Here is a 7481-nt window from a genome sequence, read left to right as displayed (position 1 = left end):
CAACCGCATCGCCTAAACCTGCCACCAGAGGTAAGGGACTTACTCACGCAGAAGCACAGAGCCACTAGAGCTTATGATAGGTATCCGTCGGTCGAGAATAGGCGCCACCTCCGCTACCTACAGAGGGTGGTACGGGAACGTATCGCGGAACTCCGCGGCGAACGTTGGGACCGCTTGCTCGGCAACCTTAAGCCATCACATGTGGCTTTCTGGGAGTTGCCTCGCGCGTTCATACAGGAGCCGCCCACTGTCATGCCTCCTTTGGATAGACCGGGACTGCAGCCGGCACTCGATGACGATGAGAAGGCTGAATGCCTTGCCGACAGTCTCGAGAGTCAGTGCTCTCCAAATGTAGCAGCCGACTCGACACACGTTGACGAAGTTGATCGTGAAGTTGAACGTCGCTCCGCTCTCAGCCCTTCAGGCGATGTGATAAAACCCACCTCTTACGAAGAAGCTAATTATTAAGGAGCTTCACTCCAAGGAGGCCCCGGGGCCCGACACTATAAACTATAGGGTTCTTAAAATCCTACCCTCGACTCTTATTACTATTTGTTACCATTTTTAATATTATTTTGTCTAATAGCGCGTTCCGTTAATGGAAGGATTCCATTGTTATCGGTATCCCAAAACCCAATAAACCTAAAGCTAATCCGTGTTTTTCGATGTCGCGTAGGCCTTCGACAAGGTATGGCACAACGGCTTAGTATTCAAGCTGTATCAACTGGGAGTGCCAGACAGGCTCGTGCGCATCATACGAGCCTATCTTCGGTTTAAAGAACTTTAATTCTCATTAAGACTGTCGTCACTTACATGAGAACATAAAATCAGTGAGTGAGAGGCGAATTTGCTCATTGCTGCTTTCCGGTTTATTAAGGCGGTGGTCCAAGTTACAAGATATAGTTTATTGTTATTATGATAAGATGTTTTTATTCATTGCACCCTGCTCGGGTGTGGCTGACGGTATCAAAAGCCTTTTTGAGATCAATAAAGACTCCTATTGCCACTTCCCTCTAATCTATTTTGGTTTTTATTGTGGTTACTAGATCAATGGTGGCACCAACTGTGTTTGATTTTGGCCGGAAACCGTACTGTTTATCATATATAAAGTTTATCTCAGTTAGGTATTTCTCTAATCTGTTATATATGATTTTTTCAAAAAATTTTGAGAATGTCGGTAGAACTGAAACTGGTCGGTAGTTCCCAGGGTTAGATTTATTGCCTGCTTTGTACAGTGGGGTAACTCTAGCAACTTTTAGACTGTCCGGAAAGATACCTTCAGCCAAAAGTTGATTTAGACATTTTGTTAATTTATTTATTATAAGATTTTTGATACATTTTATGGCTTTGGTACTTATACCATCCAGTCCTGTACTCGTGTTGGGATCTAAGTTGTCTATAATTTTGGAAACCTCATTTATAGTACACGGAGTAAATTGAGACAAATTATGATGTTTGGTGTTGTGGTTAACTATGGGTAGTGTGTATGTGTTACTATTATGAAACTGTTTAGGTATTTTGTTGGCCAAATTTGTCCCTATATTTGCAAAGAAATTGTTAAAATTTCGCATACCTTTATTGGGTCCGTAGTAACAGTGCCGTTTTCAGAGGTTAGGTTTGGAGTAGCACAACTATTAAAAGTTTTGTTATTAGAAAGGATATTGATTAATTTCCACATTTTTTTCGGGTTATTTGTGAATTTTGAGAATTCTCCGTAGTAATATTTTCTTTTGTCTTCCTTATTATTTGTGCTAGGTTGTCTCTTTATGTTTTAAAATCTTTTTCTAGTTGACTATTGTTAGGGTGTTGTTTTAGTCTACACCATAATTGATTTCTTTCATTAATTCCTGCTAATATCTGTCTGTTGATCCATTCATTTTGTGGCTGATTAAGTGTTTTGTATTTGTATATTTTATTTTCGGAGATCATCTTTTTAATGTACTCATCAAATAGTGTGTAATCAGAACAACCGTTTATAATTTGAACCGTTTTATATAATTTCGCAAAATCTATAGACTCGTATTGAACTATTTGTTTCTTTGGTGGTCGTATTCTTTTTAGTTCTGTATAGATATTCTTATGGTCTGATAAGGATGACTCAATGATAGCTGTATGAAAATTGTCTTTCTTTAGATTTGTAGAAATGTGGTCTATGGTTGTTCTAGTGATTTCAGTCTCACGTGTACAGTATTTTGGATCAATTTTGTTAATCAGTTTATAGCCGGATTCCATAAGCATGGTACTGTAACGCCTAGTTGTACTGTCAGAGCTTAACAAGTCGATGTTTGTGTCTCCAAAGATGATAGTTCTCTTTTGTTTAAGAAGTTGTTCCTGATAGTCACAAAGAAAATTTGTGTGTCCAGGCTTATACACAACCCCAACTGTGAGTGCATATTTGTGGAGATATATGTATAGGTAGTTATTTCCACAGACATATAATGATGTAGTTATGTCGTGTTTTAAGTTGTTATGCACATATATGGATACACCGCCTCCGATGATATCTGGTCTGATATTATAGTAATGAGTATAGTTTTGAATTCGAAATTGTTGTACTTGTGTATCCGACCTTATCCAGGTTTCAGTTAGTAGGACTATGTGTATACATTTTTTAAAGGAATGTAGGATACAGACCTTATTGATCGCTCCTTCCGATATCGAGTAGAGGGCCCCCTTTCTTCACCCAGACCCATCAGGTCTGGCGTGCCACAGGGTTCAATCCTCTCTCCCACTCTTTTCTCGCTCTTCACGAGCGACATTCTCAAGTTTCCGAGGGTCCAGCTCGCTCAGTACGCTAACGACACGGCACTCTACTTTGGCTCCGCTCTTTTGAACCGCTCAACGTTGAGCAGGAACATTAGAGTGCTTCAAGCCGCCGTCGATGAACTAGGCAACTGGTTCAGAAAATGGCGGATTGAAGTGAACCCCACCAAGAGTGCAGCGGTAACGCGAAGAGCATCCGCGCTAAAAAAACGACCGACCGACATTATTAAATTGTATGAAGCGCCCATACCGTGGGTGAAGGATTACAAATACTTAGGAGTCACGTTCAACAGCAATATGAACTTCAAGAAACATATCGATACGGTATGCAATAGTGCCCGATTTGTCCTCAGTCGCCTTTATCTACTTGTGTGTGGGCGAAGCAAACTTCCGCTCAAACACAAAGTGACGCTGTACAAAACCATCGTACGGCCCATACTGTACAAGCGTCGTGTTCGCGCACATCCGACCGAGCTACTTACGTCGTTTGCAATTAGTTCAAAATAAATTCACGCGCATGGCAACCGGAGCCCCGTGGTTCATCCGAAACGTAGATCTTCACCGCGATCTAGAGCTTCCGACGATAGGTCAACACTTTAAAGAGATCTCGCGACGCTTCTTTGACAAGGCGCCTAACCATCCCAACATCTTGGTTAGGAAGGCATGTGGATACACCCCCCTCCACCATTGTCTCAACCCAATAAGACGTCCCAGGCACGTCACGGTAGACCCTGATGACGACATCACCATCGCGAACGCGGCACCCACACAAACATCGACACAGACACGCACACACCGCCTTCGCAGGCGTAGGCGCGGACAACCGCCGCAAACCACTGGCACTCGTCACACTGACGATGGCCAGCGGCCCGCAACCTAGATACACCACACTTTCTTTTGATACCCGACGAAACGTTAGTCCTCGTCCTGTAAGCGTTTCACTCCACTCACACTCACTCACTCATGGACTGACTGACGGACTGACATACACCACTTACACAATCACAAACACACTCCACAAACAGATACAAACACAAACATACATGCACACAAACATTTACACTACTTACATACATACAAACATACATACATAAACACATACATATACACTTACATACATTACACAAAACATCACCACACTCGCCGGCGAGTGTGTTCTTCTCATCTTTTCATCCTTCATCTTCATTTTCATTCTCTCTCCTTCCCACAAGCACACAGCCGGTCCGAGGTTCGAGTCTCCTTAGGAGACGCCCCGCGACTGTTGTTACAGCATAGAGGAGGTTGTAGTCGGTATGGGGTGTCCGCTTACGCGGACACTCGAGTCCGACATATTACGCCCCGTTCCGGGGCGTAAATACGTAACTGTAATTCCTCCTCTCAAAAAAAAAAAATCTCCTCACACGCCGCGACTATACTCTTACTGTTTCGCCTCTCGCTGTACGAGCGCATTGTGAGTTTGTTTAAAGTGTTGACCATTCCTTTCAATTTAAAATCTGTATATTGTAAAGGTACATTATACAAGCTTGTCGGCCATGGCGCTAAATAACGTTTGTGTTCTTTGTTCTCCACGTGTCACTCATGCACCGATCATTTAACATATCCATCTTAATAATTTCATTCTGTAACGTTTATTCTTAGTATGCGTTTTGCTTATTAATTAATTTTCTATTTTCATAATTAGTTAAATTTTATTAATGTAGTTTATTCATTTATTTTTACATATAAGTTGATTGCCTAATACCTTATGCTAATTGCTATTTAAATTTAAATTATAAATGTAAAATCCGTCTGATTGTAACTTACGAATCCGCCATCTTGTGCAGTGCTTTTTGCTTGGCTTGGCCGCGTGGTTGCGATCAGAGGAGAAGAAACGGAAAACCTTTTAACACGCTGGATGTAAATTCCGGGGTCCGAGGTTGCACCTTACATCTATAGCAGGCCTGTCTTAGCTCCTGTACGGAGTCTCCGTGGTTGTACCTCCAACCGGCACCTACACGACTGCAAGGCCGACGCGTGTTTCCGTCTGCTTCATCTGGGGCCTGCAGCCATCGGCCACAAGCAAGGGCAGTACTCGCCCACTACTAAGGTTGGGTGGCAATATATTTGACGGGCCCTTTCATCCACGGCCTTGAACTTCCACTACTGAAGAATAAATTCCTCGTGCTGACCTGTGGGTTTTATTTTCTCTTCTTAATACTACGAAACCCACAACGTCACAACCTACATACTAATATTATAAAACTCACATAATCCAGAATGAACAAACATGAGCTACATTAAAATTCTTCAATAAACAAGTATGAAGTATTTGCTATTAGTAAGTACTGCTGTTTATTATTTCTAAAGATAAATTATCTTTTGAATCTTAAAATAATTGTAAATCTTTTAATCGGTCGGGAGCTGGAGGTCTACTCGCGAAATCGACAACAATACATTCTGAACGATACGACAATACTCCGAATATATCGCAACTATCCTACTCTAACAAATGTTCAATTCCTTATCGTTTATCGTTTCCATAGACTAATATTCTGATTTTTTTACGATGTTAGTGTTAATGAAATATGTTTGAACCTAAACATTATCTGTGCTATGTTGCTGTTGAGTGTCAAAAGTCAAAACATAGTTTTGGCGCTAAGGACCATGCCAGACTCTGCACCACCAATTTGGTATCATTTACACATAATGTAAAAGTAAACAAAATATGTAATGAATATTATATGACAATTTAAAATTGAATAAAAAATACAAGACTTGTGGATAATAAAATGTAAGAAAAAGTAACTCAACCCTTCTCGTCGACTTCCTATTTCTCAGGCGGCCATTTGCATTATTTCTACGCATAAACGATCAACAAAATGACTTAGTAGTAAAATAATCCTGTTGAATAGTAAATCACTTATAATTATTTTAATAATATTTATTAAGTATGTATATTGTATGGCAAATATATTTACACAACTTGAAACGATGATAGCATCGACAGCCTAGAAGATGTCGTTGAGATTATCGTAAAAGTGACGTTTGATTATTTGTGAAATTCGAATATTCGTCTCTGACATTTTCAACTAAGAATAATGTTTCGTTCGTTCAATCATCGTTTCGACATTGATAACGATGTAACTAAGAGTAGGATTCGACACGACTAATGCCACGATTTAGCGAACATCGATTTTAGGAGTAGGCTCCCAGACGTGTTAACATTTCTAACTAAAAATTGCAATAAATTGAAAATTTGAATAAAAATTGCATTAGTTTGCCATACAAACCTTAAAGGCCGGCAACGCTCCTGTGATTCCTCTCGTGTTGCAAGAGATTGTGGGCGGCGGTGATCACTTAACAACAGGAGATCCGTACGCTCGTTTGTCCTCCAATTCCATAAAAAAAAGACAATACAAAAATGTACTTTAAACGTAATACTAATTGAATTAAAGTTTGATTGAACTGAACATTAATTCATAATAAATCTATCCCATTCTATTATGTATTTTTGTTCTTGTCTTACACCGCTTCCTTTGTCCGCGAACTGTCAAACTGAGATTTTGTTTTTGATTTGAAATTTCTTTAAGGACGCGTTTGCGAATCCGACAAAAATAAGATATTTTTTGTGATGAAATGAAAGTAAATCTAACAAAACTAAAAATTGCCATAAACAGATAACTTCTTTATCTCCAACTAGCGCGCAATTTTTTCTTTGAAATAATGATATTTTATGTCGTAAACACGGTTATCCGTTACCTCTTCACACAAAATTGACTAAATGGGGCTTCATTCAGGATATTTTTTCTGCAACTACTTACATAATTTTGCCTCTTAAAAAATACTTAATGAAAGCAGATGTAATATTATCAAAAACACGGGAAATAAATTACTTAATATGTTATAAATAATCCCAGAAAAAAATAAAAATGAATCGTCTAAAATTCATACGTTTCTTTGATAAGCATGAGCTTTAATGTGTGGAATTAAGGGTTATTTTATTTTGTCATCCGTACACATTTCACAGAAAGATCTATCGAAACAACGCCAGTCCGCGCTCGACCGCTGTTATGGGAAGACACTATATCGGTTGTAAGCAACAGCTCGTGCTCGGAAAGATCGCAGTACGAACATGAATATTTTTTATAAGCTCTACTTTACTATTAATGATACTTTACATATATTTGTATGCAGGGGCGTGCATTCCATATATGCCAATATGCATAGCATACCTACCATATTTAGAGTCTAATTAATATACCTACAATAGATTCCAAGATAATTCAGAAAAATTAAGTTCTTTTATTCTATTATATAATCGAACTTCTATTGAACACCCAACCATTAAGTTTTTCGTTGCGCGATATACTAAATACTCACAGTAAGCAGTTCCAGATACTTCTAGACAGCTACACTTTCACTCGAACTTTTACAAAGCTATAGATTCACTCGAGCTTTTATGACAGCTATAGATTCACTCGATCTTTTAGACATCTAAAGATTCACTCGAGCAGAAGCTCGATAACTTATAACAGCTATAGATTCACTCGAGCTATTATAACAGCTTTGGATTCACTTGAGTTTTTATGACAACTATAGATTCACTCAAGCTTTTAGACAGCTAAAGAAAAACTCGAGCTTTTGGACAGCTATAGATACACTCCTGCCACCAGACAGCTAAAGATTAACTCGAGCTTTCAGACAGCTATAGATTCACTTGAGCCTTTCTTACAGCTATA

Source organism: Leptidea sinapis, chromosome 8 (assembly GCF_905404315.1).
Source record: "Leptidea sinapis chromosome 8, ilLepSina1.1, whole genome shotgun sequence".
Taxonomy (NCBI): domain Eukaryota; kingdom Metazoa; phylum Arthropoda; class Insecta; order Lepidoptera; family Pieridae; genus Leptidea; species Leptidea sinapis.
This window is presented reverse-complemented; position numbering follows the sequence as displayed.